Source organism: Hemicordylus capensis, chromosome 3 (genome assembly GCF_027244095.1).
Source record: "Hemicordylus capensis ecotype Gifberg chromosome 3, rHemCap1.1.pri, whole genome shotgun sequence".
Classification (NCBI taxonomy): Eukaryota; Metazoa; Chordata; class Lepidosauria; order Squamata; family Cordylidae; genus Hemicordylus; species Hemicordylus capensis.
The window spans coordinates 49,395,113-49,412,717 of NC_069659.1; the positions used below are offsets into that span (position 1 = coordinate 49,395,113).

Here is a 17,605-nt window from a genome sequence, read left to right on the forward strand (position 1 = left end):
CTCACATAGAGGAATTTTAGCTTAAGGTCCAAATTGTCAATTGAATCAGCTTAAGGCTTTACTTGAGAAAGGACCAAGAATATAGGCTTAAAGAGGAGAAGTGAGTGAGGAGATTTAAAGAGATAAGCAGTTAGTATTACTTATCCCAATTCATTGGTGTGCTGGATACACTTGCAGGTTGGAGTGCGCAGTAGATTTCCTCTTGGGTAAGGCAGCAGAAAAGCAGGAAGAAGAAAGGGTGAAGAGTAAACAGCTAGAACTTGAATCCTTGAGAATCAGCAGGGCAGAGATCCATGTAGAATCTGATTCCAATTCTGATCCCACTTCTGATCCTGAGGCCATGTGGTTGGGCCAGGGGTACTTGTACTCAGAAACACATCCTGAGGCAATGCATAAGTCAGGCGCCCTGACTGCAGGGGCTGAAACACACGTGAAACAAAGTAGTTCATGTTTACATGGACCGATCAAGTGGTTGTGATCTTTAAGAAACAAAAGGTATGATGACTGATCAAGATGTGTATGTAGGGTACTGGATGGATGAATTCAAAAGCTTTATCGGAGACCAGAATATCTCTTCTTGAGAGAAAGAGAGAGGTTTCTTTTTCTGTTAATGATTCTGCTCCTGGGCCCACTCCAGCTCATTAACACAGTGATAGGAGACTGGGTGTGTTTCATGCTTATCTAAGTAGTTGTGAAAGTGATTGGCTAAACTAATCCCATTGCAAAGGGAGTTAGGTATTTCACTTGTGAAGGTCTCTTTGACCTGAGGCTGCTTGCTAGCTTCCTCTCTTTTTGCAAGAGAGGCCATGGGGTCTTCCTTCAGTCAGGGGAGAGCTGATCTTGTGGCAGCAAGCGTGACTTGTCCTCTTAGCTAAGCAGGGTCCAACCTGCTTGCATTTGAATGGGAGATATTCTCCTTAGGGGATGGAGCCGCTCTGGGAAAAGCAGAAGGTTCCAAGTTCCCTCCCTAGCATCTCCAAGATAGGGCTGAGAGAGATTCCTGCCTACGACCTTGGAAAAGCTGCTGCCAGTCTGTGTAGACAATACTGAGCTAGATGGACCAATGGTCTGACTCAGTATATGGCAGCTTCCTATTTGTTCTCCTGATTTTGGGCAGTGTTGCTCCCTGTTTGCTTGTGCCAAATGACCAACCTGCAGAGTTTGTGAAATATGAGCATGTGAAGAGCTCACAGTTTAATGAGCTCAGGTAGCCAAGATGGAGATTGCAAGCCTGCAACTCCGAATCACATAGAGGGGTGCTGTTTGCAGTCCCAAGACAAGCTGTTTCATTAACAAGCGCAACACTAGTCTTACTGCTACTGCTGCTACTATTTTTATTTTACAAGTGCAGCATTAGTCTGGATGTTGGCCACTGTCAGTTCTATGCTATTGTTCATGTAGTTCTAACTTTTCCAATAGGGAGGACTGCAGAAGAAGGGAAGGAATCCTTCCATACTTGTATTTCAATCCTTTCCTTGAGTGTTATGTGAAATATTTATGGATTATTTGAAGGGAAATCTATAAGGAATTGAAAGAAGGGAAGAGGGGAAGAAATCAGAAAAAAATCTGGAAGAGTATCTTGACACACAAACTAATCTGTAAAATAATATGTAAAGTAGTTTGTAGCATGCATACAACGCATTGTTATGAAAATGGCTTTATGAACCATAGTTTACTTTATATACCATAGAATCACATATCTGTATGATGATTTTCCATCCACTTATATGGTAGAGTACAGTAAGCTAGATTGGGAAAGACAGGGTATACAGTACTGTGGTGAGGAACCACCATCTCCTTCTATCACAGCTGTGAGGGACAAGGAGCTCTTGATTCCCTCCACTTGGCTCTCCCTTTATGCTGTTTCCTCATCTCACTTCCCTGACATACCTGTAATAGGCCCTCTCAGGCAGTGCTGCTGCACAGCGGGGAGGGGGGGAGGGATGGAAGGAGTGTGAAGTAAACTAAAGCTGAATCAGTATGTAGACAGAAGCCTAAACCACAACATGTCTTTGCTTCCCTCTTTCATCCACAGCAATAGCCTTTAGATTATGCTGTCCCTGCTGAGGGGCAGGAGTTAACAGTGGCTTTCAAGAGTAAGCAGTAGGCCTAGGAATCTTTTTGCCCTTACTCATCTGCAAGAGTACACTCATGAGTACACTGAAGTGTGACCATAGGACACTCCTGCTTTTATCTATCTAATAAAAGGGGTCATGCATGAATGATGCACATCCGTCATTCCTAAACTGGCAATATCTGCCCAACGAAGATGCTATATTGTCAAGGCTAGAGTGGTAACCACGAAAAACCTATTACAGGACAAACCTAGAAGAGAAAGTTACAGAACTAGTTGTCACCTACAGTTCCCCACGAAAACTACTCCAGTCTGTCATCGGTGACCAACATCCCATTCTTGACAATGATACTTTCCTCTAAGAGACCTTGGGTGGTAGGCCTGTTCTTGATTACAGGCAGCCTCCCAACCCGAAGCAGCTGCTCACCAGAAACAATAGACAACATAACAGAAACATGGAAATAGAGACAGGACCCAGCAGCAAGCTCAGATGCCAAATTTGTCCTTAATATTATTTGTTATTATTTGATTCCTATACTTATATCCACGAAGACAACTTTATTATACAAGATCAAATAGCATCAGCCATCCCATTAGAAGGTATAAGTGGCATATAGTATGGTCCCAGAGCACAACAAAAAGCACATTGGGGGGATATTGTGCATGTACCTATGGAAAAGAAGCGATGGAAAGCTTAGGTGGATGCAGTGAGAAGAGAAAAGGTGTTCAGTGAGAAATCCATCTTGTTTGTGTGTCAAGACCATTTCATATAAATAAATAAATAAATAAGTAAGTAAGTTCATTACTCTCCAATATTGTATTTTTATTTGTCGCCCCCCCCCGCCTTTTTTTTTTAAAGGAAGCTATTGTGTGGAGAAGGGCAGGGAGTGAACAGTTTCATAGGAGTGGAAATGAGGGGAATGAAGACCACAGGGTTAGTATTAGAGCTAGTTTTATAACTCAGAAAACCTCCCCTCCTCCTGTTCCTTCATTTTATTTCAATTTGTCATCCTCATATGGTAGATAAAGTTATATCAGTTGGCTGTCTGCCTATTGTGCCTAAAGGTCCTGGGCCCTCTGGCCCTTGCAAGGAACTTAGCATCTCACTTATATTTAGGAGGTACAAGGGTGGAGGGTTGTAAAAGCCAAGTAGGAGCACTGAAACCTAGCAGTTCTGAGGTAAAATAAAGGAAGAGGCCAGTGTCAGGTAGAAGGAATGGAGGAAGAGACCATTGTTGAAGAGACCACTCTGAAGAGACCGCTCCTTCAGGATGCCAAGGCCTATGTAGTTGAGCGGTTTCCCTATTTACTTCAGATACCTGGGTTAAATCATTCAATTGTAATAAATGTTGCCCATTATTTTCAAGAGATTGCTCATCCCCTGAGAGTGTATTTCACCAGATTTCAGCAGCCCTGACCGAAGCAGACCTTGTGGTCTTCACTCTCCTCATCTCCATTCCAACATTATCTTCATTGCCAGTGAAGAAATCTTCGATCATGCAGGACTCTACAAAATGGCAGATTTCCTGAACTTCCTTTCTCAAGTCTTTTCCCAGTCATTTTCAGTAATCAACACAAAACAAATCCACACAACTCAGCACCCCGCCCCACACACATATCAGAAGACTGCAGGGATGTTGCGCAGCGTGGATGTCATAATCATCTCAGCCAATGAGAGAGTGTTTTTGCTCTGCCAGGAAAATGTGAATCTTCAAACAGAATTTTTAAATAAACTACTTCATATAGGACAAAATCTTCTTGCAGCATTACTTAACGGTGAGCTGCTTAATGGATTAAAACTACTAAAACGGTTATATGAGAGTTAGGAGACATCCCCATTGCCACAAAAGCAGATCTTGGTTGGTTGGTTTGTTTCTTTTCTCTTGCACTGAAAGCTATTTTTGAATAAGACAATGTAATGCTAGGCAAAAAAAAAAAAAGGCAAAGTACAAAGGAATAAAATAGACTGAAAATGACTTTGTTATTTTGAGCGGCAGTAATTGCTATACATTGTGATGCTTGCATAAGAAATTAGTTAATGTGTAGGAGAATGACATGTGATCCTTTTTATTTGCCTGATGACTTTCGTCTCTGAGTGAATGACTTATTAAGGTTAATAAAGAAAAATTTGCTTGTGACTTGCAATAAACTAGAATTTAAAATACCCTTATGCATCCTTGCCTAATGAATGGAAGAATAAACCAAATATAGGTTCTAATGCTTGGCTGTCTATGATTTTATTTATTTTCTAATAGAGACCCAAGAACAAACAATGTATTCCAAATTGTTTGTCTGTCTTTTGCCTGCCTGCCTAGGCAGGAATGCTATGGCTTTCTTAATTCTCCCGTGTGATTTATCATCCCCAATTCATTGTTTTGCATAACTCTGCTCAAAATGAAGAAATGTCATTATTTTGCAGTGAAAAAGTTGTCATTTACATAATGCCTGCCATTAATTATTGTGAGACTAATGCAGCTGTTGATATTTTTAGGGCACAGTGGTACAGCCTGCACCTTGTATAATGTCATTCTGAAAACATTGGTAGTTAATAGGTGCCACAACATTGCACAAATGCAAGAAAGAAAAAGAAAAAGAAGCGGACATAATAGAACAGGCTGTGATCTTTATTTAGCATTTTTCCCTGAAATATTTGGTGAGAGACAGTTCTAAAAGGAAATCAAGAGAACAGGAAGGTGCAAAATAGAAAAGGAAAAAAAGAATGTAACTGCAGAAATGTTTCTACTCCTTAGCAGGGAAATGTGGATCTAATAATCTAAAACAACCCTCTGAATAAGTCCTTGAAAAAGGAAGGATGCCCCCAAATTTAACTACAGGCAGTGCTGTTTAAACTTTCTGCAACTCTGCATGGAACAATGGCTATGTTATTTAGTAGTTCTTTGAATGTGTAGACTAGAGACATTTTTTGATTTGATTTGATTTGATTTGTATACCGCCCTTCCAAAATGGCTCAGGGTAGTGTGATCATTTTGTGATCATTATTAGTTTAATGTGTGCTTGTTCTCTGATGACTTAACTTTTCTTCCTGTTTCACCCCCTAGCCCATAGGGGAGACAGTGTATTTTATCCAGGTGTTTCATAAATGGACACTTCTAATTTTTCTCCAGGGGGGCAGTGTTTAGTTGATTAATTGGCTAATTTTTCAATTAAACCCCCTTTGAGAGACAAAAAATGACATCCAGATTAATCGGAGAGCAGATTTTTTAAATACCTGTGACTATTTAGCAATTGCTATAACTTTGTTTTAGTGCAACTACTTACAAAAACTGCTGGTGGCCAATATCATTTTAACAGAGCCATTCCTCCATTTCTTTCTCTCACACAAACCCAGACACACACACACATGGAATGCCTCTTATTTGATTGTAAAGTAAAGTGTGCCATCAAGTTGATTTCATCTCCAGGCGCCCACAGACCTGCTATGAAATGCATCGATGTCATATACAAACAAAATAATGCTGTTTTATTCAGATGCACATATATGCAGATTTAATCAATTAATCAGTTAAAACTGGTACATTTATTCAAAGAAACTTTGTTTAATTGACCCAACTTACCTGACTGTCAGGTTAACCAGCAGCCCCTAAACCTGTACCTAGATTTCACAGAGATTTGCCTACAAAAGAAGGGTATCTTAAAAGTTAAGATTTGCTTTTCAGACTCTTGATGTATGTTAACAGCTTAGAATGTTGGTTGATGTTCCTTTCTTTTCTTTGCTATGAACATTAAAACAACAAAGGAAATTAAACCACAAACCCTGAAATAATAATTTTAGAAGTCCACTTGAATTCTGCAAAGGGCAGGAAATACAACTTCAGAGCTGCCAGTCTGTCCTCAGATCACCCTGTTGTAAGCTGGAGTCTTAAAAGTTGTCTGCTGAATATAAGAAGCATCTGGTTGGCTAATATAAAAGTAAAGGGGAAAGATGTATTGAGTGAGTCTTACTGCAATGTAGCTTAATGTTAAGAACTATTTTTAAACATATGTTTCCATATGAAAATCTGATGGGAAACTATTAAAAAAAAGATAGCTAGCTTTTTTTCTGGAGTTCTAAAAAGTGTCCATACAGTTGTGATGCCAGAATGTATGTAAACCACATTGAGAACTTTGGTTGAAGGGCAGTATATTATCCGTAGTAGTCGTAGTAGTAGTAATAGTAGTAGTAGAATGAAATCAGGAGATCTAGATCTAATTTTTGTTGTTCAACATACTTGTCATTAGAGTGTTAGCACAGGATCTTTCAGTCTTTATGGCTGTACTGCAAAGATAGAAAAATGCCAGGCTTCAGCAAGGTTTGCTTAGGATAAATTGATGAAACCTTGTGAGATTCTGACATTAAGTGCTGAGCAAGGCAGCAAGCATGTGCACACGCACATGGGGAGATGTCTGTGTGTGCTTGTGCACATACAAGCATATAGCAAAGATATTTGTTTGATGCCGAACCATCTTAGAGTTTTCTTTACTATGACACTGGCCTTTTCATAGACTAATATGATCAGTTATTCTGTATGCCAAGCATAGCATAGAACTGGCAATAGGTGATATCATGGTCCTACTAAAAGCTATTACAAATTTCATGTATTCTTCAATGATGCAAGGCTTTACTGCTCATCATAGTGTATAGAATAATTTTGTTGAATGGCCTTTGCTCACCTTTGCCTTCAGTTTTTTACTTTGTAGTCCTGGTCTTTGAAAGCTGTGCAGGATCTCATTATCAGTGCGCGTTCCGTTTTCTACTGAACCTGTGGATAGTGAAGTCACAGATAACAAGGCATTGAGGCAATAGGAATCGGGGGGTTAGGTTCCTCAAGGCTAAAAACAAAGGCTAAAAATGGCTAAAAACAGAATAAAGTTTCGTACTGTGATCTGCAGGTCTTCAGCTGTCCAGCAATGCCCCTGAAATGCCACAATTCCACCATTTTGCCATGAAAAATCACAGGCCTCCCCCCCCCAAAAAAGAGCCACAAAATGTATCTGTGCAGCAAAATGGTGGCCAGAAATAACCTCAGAGGTCACTTCCAACACCTAGGAGCTACAGATATGCAGTTTTTAACCCCTTTATTTACCATGCACACCGAAGTTGGGTGTAAATTGCCCAACCACAGATACATGGAACCATGAGTAATTAGGTCCACCTGTATATGCATTTAATGGTTAATGGTGGTCTAATCTGCTCCAATTGAAGTTGATACAAATTCTTTCATTCATCAGGTACAGCTAATAAGAGATAGTGGACCTGAAAAGGTATGAGCATTTGCAGCTCTCACTGAAATTACTGCTAGGCCCAGGCATTCAGCGCTTTTCAGTATAAGATTGTATCATCGATAGTAGCTGTCCGAGTTGCATTATTTAGTTTTACAATTATGGTGTGGCACATTAATAATTCCATACTGGAAAACATGATTATCACATTGGAATCTATGTGTTTAGAAGGACTTATTCTCATAGGCACCAAACCTGGTTAAAAAAAATGCTGTTGTAAGCGCATAGTAATCATAGTATTTATATTTCATTATATTACACACATATTCACAGACTGCACACAGATTGTGTTAGGGCTGGACAAAAGGCTACCATGCTGATCTTTATGTGTGGGGTGAGGCTAATGGTCTTTAATCAATACCCAGCATGTTATCAGCACAGTAGTAAATCAGGAAGCCACTGTACACAGTCTGTAAATTCATTTTAAAATGGACTCTTCTCTCAGAAATAGAACACAAGCCTGCATTTTAGATGTTGTAACTGAGTTTTGTTTGGTAGAAGTTGAAGGCTTGCCTTTCCTGAAACAAAGAGATCTGTAGGCAGATTTCCCCATTCCTCATTTCCCATGCATGCTTTCTCTGAGCACAAAGAGATAAAATTGTAGAGGTGATACAAACAGTGCACAAGGAGTCTGTGCAGTATTTATTGGCACCATGCATAGGAACTAGAAGCCATCATCTTTCTAACTGTGTAGACATAAAGATTTATCTTGGTTATTTTTCTGGAAGGTAAGCTAGCCATGGCTTCTGAACCCCACTATAGCATGTATTGAAAGCAATAGGGTAGTTGTTTTCTCCTCATTTTCCTTTTTATTTGATTCCTCTATTTTGGGCACATTTTGATCTGGTATTAAAATCCAAATGCTGCATTTAAATAGTCAGATTTATTAAAACAAACACCTAAACATGCTATATGTCTCACTCCTGTGTAGAAAAGTTGGCTGCCTTAATGAGTTTTCTGGGTATAAAGCAAGCCATGAGTATCTGCCTTGTGAAATCTCGCACGGTAATGATAACATTAACACAGTAAAAAATAGAATTTCACATAACACCACCGTCAGGATCTGATTCTGATCTCATGTACCTGGGTGCATATAATTGCTTTCTGTAGAGTTAATTTGGGACTTCACAACAGCTGTGATCAGAGCTTTGTATGACTATTTGGAACACTTTGTGACAGATACTGTCTTTTTGCATGGTCCACAAGATAGGAAATAACACAAACATCAGCATGCTTTGTCTGGCAGATCTTTGGGGTCTGCATCAAAATGGAATTTTAAAAAAGGAAGGTGATACCTCTTGGTGGACCAATTTCTAGTGAAATGGACTGCTTATTTCTGGGATAAATACAAAAGCAGTTTTGCAGTGTGTGTGTGTGTGTGATATTGTAAGAAGTATATCCTCTACTGCATGTCTGTATATGTTTCTGATATCAAATCCATAATAAATGTTTCCTTCTCAGATATGAACTTGTAATTCTGTATTGACTGAGACTTGATTAGTAACTTAGAGGCAATGGTGTTTTGTTCATTTATTTAAAAGATTTATATGCTACCCTTCATTTCAGCAATCTTACAAGACTTCATTTTGGCAATCTTATAGATACATTTTTTAAAATCCTAAAAAAACCCAGCATATTTTCATGATGCCAGCATAGCATAATGGTTAGAGTGTTGGCCTAGGACTGGGAAGAGCCAAGTTTGAATCCCCATTCAACCATGAAACTCACTGGGTGATCCTGGGCCAGTCACGTATCTCTCAGCCTAACCGACCTCACAGGATTGTTGTAAGGATAAAAAATAAATCATGAGCTCCTCGGAGAAAGAGCAGGCTATAAATGTAAAAATAAAATAAATTAAAATAAAATATAAATTAAAACTGTAGAAACAAACAAAAACCACTAATGGAACAATACAATGCATGCAGTAAAAGCCCAGCAGAATCAAGTAAAACAATTGTCAGTAACATTAAAATTAGCTGCATGCTGGACATGCTGGAAAGTATGGGGTATAAAAAAATGCCTTAATCTGGCACCAAAAAAGCATCATGCTCTGTGCCAGGTGAGCCTCCCCGGGGTGATCATTCTACATGCAGGGTGCATAACTGAAAAGATCATTTTTCCAGTCACAAACCACCTTACTTCAGGGTCCAACAGGAACTGGTCCAACAGTAGGCCCTCTGAAAATGACCTTAATACTCAGGCAGGCTTGTGTGGAAGCAGGTGGTCTTTTAGATTGGTGGTCATTTAAGGGTTTGCACATAAGCACCAAGACTTTGAATTTTGTTTGAAAATAGACTAATAGCCAGTGCAGTTAAGGACTGACAATGTGTATTCCATTTGGCCAGTTCCAGATAGCAACTTAGCAGCTGTATTTTGAATAAATAAACTTTCTGAGAAGTCTTCAAAGGCAGCCCCAGGTATAAGGCATTGCATAGTCTAATCCAGAAGTAATCAGAGCAGACCCACCAATGAGCAAATGAGTTCAAAGAACCCAGGTGCTGCGCCTTGTGCCCCAGACATGACCCCGCATCTGATGTCAGATGCAGGGGGCATGGTTTAACTCCCAAATGATGCCCCATTTGGGAGCTGGATTGGCCTGCGCTGCATTTTCAGCATGGTTGGAGCGGCTTTCCCTGTCTTTTAAAGCTAGAGGAAGAGGGTGAGGAGAGCTGGTCTTGTGGTAGCAAGCATGACTTGTGTCCTTACTTAAGCAGAGTCCACCCTGGTTGCATTTGAATGGGAGACCACATGGGAGCAATGTAAGATATTCCCCTCAAGGGATGGAACCGCTCTGGGAAGAGTAGAAGGTTTCAAGTTCCCTCCCTGGCTTCTCCAAGATAGTACTGAGAGAGATTCCTGCCTGAAACCTTGCAGAAGCCACTGCCAGTCTGTGTAGACAATACTGAGATAGATAGATCAATGGTCTGACTCAGTATATGGCAGCTTCCTTTGCTCCCCCATCTGATGTCAGATGCAGGGGGCATGGCTAACCGCTCCCTGCATCCGACATCCAGCAATGAAGCAGGGAATGGGTCTGGGGGGCTGCGGCAGTGGGTTGAGCCCGGGCTGCCGCTGGCCTCCCTCCACACCTTTGTGTGTTCCCAATTTTTGGTTGTGTGGAAGCAAAGTAGGAGAAAAACCTGGGGAGAAGTGATTGTGTGGAAACAAAGTAGGAAGAAAACCTGGATAGCTTTTCCTCCTATCTTGCTTCCACACAATCACTTCTACCCATGTTTTCCTTTTACATTGCTTCCACACAACACAAAATTGGGAGCACACAGAGCTTGCATGCCTGGGTTGAATACAGTGAGCCCATTCACACAACCAGGCAGGGTGGGAAGGGGGCAGGCTTTGCTCCACTTACATTCCCCCTGAGATGATCAAGAGATTGTTGTTGGGAGCACCGTCTGCACTCCCACATGATCCATCCCCCAGAGAGCTGGGACAATGCATCCCAGTCACCTCAGCCTCCGCCCATCTCTGTGTCAGTGCAAGCAAGAAGTAGTTTACACTGACACAAAATCCTGGAAGCCAGGTTAAGCCGAAACCTCAGCTAAGTGCCAGGCTTTGGCTCTGGGTTTGGTGCCACAGCGCTGCCAGGATCCACACAGATTTTGGCAGTTCTCATGGGCAGCCAAGCCCAGGTTTGACTGCCTAAACCTGGGCATGGCTGCTTGTGAGAACAGCCTCAGTTTTTGATTGTGTGGCTGAGTGCATAGATTATCTTTTAAACTACTGGAACTGTGTGAAGCCTCAGAGGCCAAAGTGGATCCAAAACAAGGCCAGATCAGGATGATGAATAAATTCTGAACTGGTTTGGCCTCCCATATTCCCCACTGCCCTCCGCTCCTTGTACTTGCATTACTAGGCTGGAGTAGAGGGAGCAGTGGCCACAGTGGTGTCTTTGGTTAATCCATTCCTTGATCCAGGCCAGCTTTTGAATGGGGCTTTAGTTACTTGTATTACAGTCCTGGAATAGAGGCCGGGCAAAAAAAACCAAAAAAACAGCCAGCAGCAAGAGCACTGAAAAGCAGTCTGCACTTGCCTCTCTCGTCCATAATATCTACTTCATGAAACTATTAATATTCCTGATTACACTCCACTGCCTTGTCCTTGCATACCACAACTCTTTCCCTTGGCTTCTATAGCTACAATGAGTACCTTCTGTTTAAAATCAATCCAGGAACAGCAACTCCCCCCACCAGCCTAGAACCTTGGAAAATACATGAGGTTTTGGGAAACTGTAGATTTTTCAGAGGTTTTGGCAATTGCAGATTGCTGAAGGGGTTAAAATCTTTCCAGGACTACAAATGAAAACAACAGCAACCTTCATCTGGATTTGTTTGAAATAGTTGTGTGCATCACAACCACTGCTCTCTCACTGGAGTGTCCTGACTCTACTCCAACTTGGTAAGGAAACTACTGAGGAAGGGAGATGAGAGGAGAAGCCTCACCTATGATTCATTGCTTCATATTGGATGAGGTCAAATTGGCCTGGCCCCTTGAAGCACTGTTTTGAATCAGAGTCCCTTTTGAAGCACTAAGGTGGTCTCCGAATCAGTTTCCCTCCTGATGCATTGTACATTTCTGCTCATTGCATTGAACATAATGTGTACAGGAATTGATGATTCACATAACTAAGCATATGAGAGAGATCAACTGACATAGTTTGATCATCTGTATGGGCTAATTCTCAGTTTTTAGTGTGGGGTTTGTGATTTCCAGGTGCCCAACAAGGGCCTCATTCTTCTTATATAAATGACTAGTGATTTTAAGCCCGTTAAATTAACGGGCGCTAGTTGGGTTACGTTTTCCCCCTCTCCTCCACCCGGCTGGGCCCACCGCCTCCTCTGGCCCCACACTCTTGCCTCTCTTCCCCTCCCTCCCACCCCAATCTCTTGCCCCTCCCCCCTGCATTTTTAATTTTTTTTCTTACCGGCCCGCCGCTCCTCCTCCCGGGCAGCAAACAGTTTACTTGGGAAGCGGCGGCGAAGCAGCAGGAGGAGGCGGCGACTGATTCCAATGCTGGCCGCGGCGGGCCCGCCACGCCACGCGGCCTGCTGTGGCCGCTGCCGCCGCTTGTTCATCGTTGCGGGCGGCTGCCGAACAGCCACCGCTCCCCCCATTCCCACCTTCAGCCCCTGGTATCGGGGCCCACTGCGGGCTGCCCTTCTGCTGCTGGGCCTGCCCCGCAACCACCAACTGCCGCCGCCGCCATGGGCCCCACTCGCCGCCGCCGCCATCCAAACCTCAGCCATCTTTTGGACTCTGCTCCCTCATGGCCGCCAGGCTCCATACGGCCGCTTCAGCGGCAGGGCCAGCCCCGCTGCTGCCGCCTCCACCCTCCCCGGTCCCCGCTTCTCCTCCTTTCGCTTTGGGAGCCAACATGGCCGCCTGGTGCCTGCGGCCGTATCTTTCTCGGACGTTCTGGGCATGCGCTCCGCGCATGCCCAGAACAGCCAAGAAAGACACGGGCAGACACGGGATTACACTTTAGCCTTTTATTATAGAGGATGGTAACCCACTATTGGAATTTTCAATATTAGAGGAAACCTTACTAACCTAAACCTAACTGCATGTAAGTGAGTGTATCCTTGGCTGTATATCAAGCTATTTTCTTTTCTTTTCCAGCATTTCCTGGACTATAGATAGACTTTCATGTTGTCTAATCATTTCAGGTGATAGAATATATCCGATAGAAATCAGGCTGAGAAAAGAGAGGAATATGCTTCTTTTGTGACTTGCCATGTGGGGCTGTCCTTGCACAATGTAGCCAGTTCCAAATATATCAAATTACAGCTGCCCAGTTATAGAATTTCCAGTTCTGACGGTTTATAATTTATTTCTGTCTTTGGAATCTCAGTGCTCTTTATTCTTGGTATCATTCCATGCTATATACAATTGTCCCATGTTTCAATTTAGAATTCATAATTTAATTGGATGAGCTCTGTACCCCTAGCTATTTGAACTTCTCATAGTACTGCTGACATGGAAAATTTGACTGTCACTTCCTAGATTATCATCATCTCGTTTAGTCATATTTACATTAAAACTAAATATAGTGCTGTAGACCTCTAAGGTATTTTAGTCCACTGAATGGCCCTTTACTGAGCAGTGAAGAATTTTTGTGTACAAAACAAGCTGGCTTTTCTTACTGAATTACAACATTGCTGAAGCCATGGATGCTCTTTTACACTGTGTCTTATACACATGGGGTGAGGGAGCACACAGAGGATGTCACAACTTTTTATAGTGCTTTTTGAGGCCTGTTTCAAAAAAGAATTGAAATCAATGGCTGGCTTTGAGTTCACAACAGCAGTCCTTGTATAACAGCATGCATATCTGGTTGGGAGTCTTGGGAATAAAGGAATACTAATTGAAAATTGTGAAACCGTTTAGATAACTTCATTTGTTTTTCTTAAAATTTTAAAATAGAATCTTCATCTTATAGCATACTCTGCACTATATGTGACATTAGGAAAACATGTGTCTACATGTACTTCGGTAAATTATTTATGTCTGTGCCTCTATATTTTATGGTTCTTGTTAAGTAAATTGGCTGACATCCTGACTAACATTGCACATGTGCAAGCAAAAGAAACACATATGCAGTGGCTATACATCCTGCCTCAGCAGTGTGGATGCTTGGGTGAAATAAAACATAACAAGATCAATAAAATATAGAGTCATATAATATTGTATTGATTTCCATATATATGTTATTATTATTATTATTATTTATATATACTGTGTTTGTGTGTCTCTGTGTGTGCAGATGGATAGATAGATTAGATTAAGTGCAGTCAAGTCAGTGTCAACTCAGTGACCACATAGATAGATTCTCTCCAGGATGAACTGTCCTCAGCTTGGCCTTGAAGGTCTCTCAGTGGTGCATTTATTGCTGTCGTAATCGAGACCACCCACCTTGCCGCTGGTTGTCCTCTTCTTCTCTTTCCTTCAACTTTTCCCAGCATGTTGGACTTCTCATGGGACCTGGGTTTTTGCATAATGTGTCCAAAGTATGATAGTTTGAGCCTGTTCATTTGTGCCTTGAGTGAAAATTCTGGATTGATTTGTTCTATGATCCATTGGTTTGTTTTCCTGACTGTCCATGGTATCCTCAAAAGTCTTCTCCAGCACCAAAGTTCAAAAGCATCAATACTTTTTCATCTTGCTTCTTCAAAATCCAGCTTTCGCATTCATAGAGTGTCACAGGAAAAACCATTGTCTGAACGATTCTAATCTTTGAAGGTACAGACACGTCATGGCATCTAAATATCCTTTCCAAGGCCTTCATTGCAACCCTACCAAGTGCTAGTCTGCAGTGTATTTCTTGATGGTCAATCCTATAAGGCAGAAGCTATCCACCACTTCAATGTCTTCATTATCACTTCTGAGGCTGGTTGCTGTTCTCAGCAACCAGCTAAAAGAAGAAGACTAAAAGAAGTTTTAGTCTTCTTTACATTTAGTCATAGTCCCATTTTTTCACTGTGCTCCTTGACTTTCATTACTAGAGCTTGCAGATTACCCGCATTCTCAGCCATCAGAGTGGTGTCATCAGCATAGCACAGGTTATTGATGTATCTTCCCCCAACTGTAAAACCACGCTCATCTTCTTCCAATCCAGCTTCTCTTAGTATAAGTTTCGCATATAGGTTGAATAAATAAGGAGAAGTTATACAGCCTTGTCTTACTCCTTTGTTGATCTGGAATCAGTCTGTTTCACCATGTTCTGTCTGGACCGTGGCTTCCTGTCCTGTGTATAGGTTTCTCATGAAAACAATGAGATGTTCTGGGACGCCCATTTTCCCATGGATATTCCACAACTTGACATGGTCAATGCAATTGAAGGCTTTTCTGTAGTCAATAAAGCATATATTGACCTCTTTTTGGTATTCTTTGGCTTTCTTAATGTGTGCATCAGCAGTGTGCATCAGCAATGATGTCACTTGTTCCTTGCCCTTTCTGAAACCAGCTTGAACATCTGGCATTTCCCTTTCCCCATAAGGCTCTAATCTGCATTGGATGATCCTGAGCATTATTTAGCTAGCATGTGGAATTAAGGATATTGTGTGATGGTTTGCACAATCTGTTAAATCTCATTTCTTTGGTATGGGTATTTAGACTGACCTCTTCCAATCTGTTGGACACGTGTCGTTCTTCAGATTTGCTGGCATAGTTTGGTTAGAGCCTTGACTGATTCTTCTTCTGTTGCGTGCCATATTTCTGTAGCTATTCCATCAATTCCTGTAGCCTTCTGACTTGGTAATGACCAGAGTGCTGATCTAACTTCATCTTCCTGTACTAGAGGTACTTGCAAGTAGGAAATATCTCCTAGAGTATCTTGAATGTTGACGTCCCTGCTGTACAGATTTTCAGTATACTCTTTCCATCTCTGTTTGATCTTCTCTGAATCAGTTACTATCTGTCCTTTGGCATCCCTTAACATACCAGTTGGAGGTTGGAACCTCCTCCTTAGTTTAGAGATATTTTGGGAAACTTCCCTTGTTTTTCCATTTCTGTTTCCATCCTCAAGGTCTTTACAGATGTCATTGTAGTACTGCTCCTTGTCCCTTCTTAACAGCTTTCAGAAACTCCCTATTAAATTCCTTTTTGAGGTCTTTATCTTTCTTGACTTTGGCTTCTCTCCTCTTCTTGGCAATTTCCACCGTCTGTTCTGACATCCATTTTGCTTTCTTCTGTTTCTTGGTCTTTGGCAGTCTCTGTTCACATTCATCCTTAACGACTTCTTTAATTTCATTCCACAGTTCTTCTGGTTCCCTATCAATGAAGTTCAGAACTTCAAAGCAATTCCTTATGTTCTCCTTGAAAATGGTGGGTACATTCTCAAGATCATATCATGGAAACTGGATAGCTTTGTTTTTCTGCTTTAGCTTGACTTGGAACTTGCACACACAAAATGGCCATGTTTTTGCTATTATAACTGAGTTCTTCCACCTCCTTGTGGAAATAATGTAATCAATTTGATTTCTGTGTACTCCATCTGGTGATGTCCATGTGTATAGGCATCACTTTGGTTGTTTGAAGAATGTGTTTGCAATGAAGAAATCATTGGCTTGGCAGAAACTAATAAGTCATTCTCCTGCTTCATTTCTGTTTCCTAGGCCATACAGTCCAACTGTGTTTTCCTCCTTATCATTCCAACATTGGCATTCCAGTCTCCAACCACCAGCATCACATCTTGCTTGCATGTTCTGTCAATTTCAGACTGAACTTGAACATAAAACTCATCATCTTCCTCTTCTTCTATATCTGTCATTGGGGCATAGATTTGAAAAAATGTCATGTTAAAGGGTTGACCACGAAATCTAATTTATATTAGTCAGTCACTGACCACATTGTACCCAAGTACTGTCATTGCTATATCCTTCCTGACTGTTAAAGCAACACCATTCCTCCTTTGTTTTTCTTGTCTTGAGTAGTAAACGGTATGATTTCTGACTGTCTTATTCCAGTCCATTTTAATTCACTGATGCCCAAGATGTCAGTCTGTAGTTGATTCATTTCATCTTTCACTGTGTTGAGCTTTCCCATATTCTCGTTTCTTACATTCCACGTCCCCATTGTAATTGTGTCTTTGAAGCTTTGGATTTTCTTTTCCCGCATGGCAACATCAGCCGCTAGACATCCAAAAGGTTTTAATCTAACCGCGTCATAAACACCATCAGTACTCTGAGATATCCTCAGCTCTTCATCAGTAGCATGTTGAGTAGCATCTAACCTGAGGGGCCCATCATCTGTCATTACATCAACAATCATTCTATTTTGCCTATCCATGTAGTTTTCTTGGTAAAATATAGGTGTGGTTTACTATTGCCTCATACTGTTGTATGAAATGATGGTGATGTCGTTGTCACTGAAGTGATCATCTGTCTGCAGCACCTTCCTATGTTGCTGCTGCCCAATATAGGTGCCTGCTTGCTTTAGCTGGGCAGCTAAGATGACTTTTGCGCTTTGGGCACTTACAAGTATACCAAGTAGGTATACTACCAAAGTATACCAAGTAGGTATATGTACCCTACTGGGAGTATACCTCCTGGCATACTTCGTTCATCCCTCCCAGGAACAACCCCACCCCCATGATGAGGCAGCCTAGTAGGACGTGTGTGCTCTCTCTCTCTCTCTCTCTCTCTCTCTCTATCTCTCTCTCTCTCTCTCAAATGTTATGATAAATATTTCTGTGGAATAATGCCAAGTTCATCAGTTGCCATGATAGCATGAACTACTATG

The 17,605-nt window shown here is 41.5% G+C and overlaps 1 protein-coding gene and 1 long non-coding RNA gene across 16 annotated transcripts in view; one reads left to right on the plus strand and one right to left on the minus strand.

Moving 5' to 3' along the window:
• The window catches only part of ZBTB20 (zinc finger and BTB domain containing 20), an 852,388-nt gene that overhangs the window by 366,190 nt on the left and 468,593 nt on the right, over positions 1 to 17,605 (plus strand). The window lies entirely within an intron of this gene.
• Positions 4,692 to 17,605, minus strand: part of LOC128350718 (uncharacterized) — a 203,416-nt gene continuing 190,502 nt past the window's right edge. Inside the window, exons 5-6 of the long non-coding RNA XR_008319423.1 lie at positions 6,746 to 6,834; positions 4,692 to 5,993 (exon numbers count right to left, since the gene is read on the minus strand). This is a non-coding gene — a long non-coding RNA (uncharacterized LOC128350718). The remainder of the gene's footprint in view (positions 5,994 to 6,745; positions 6,835 to 17,605) is intronic.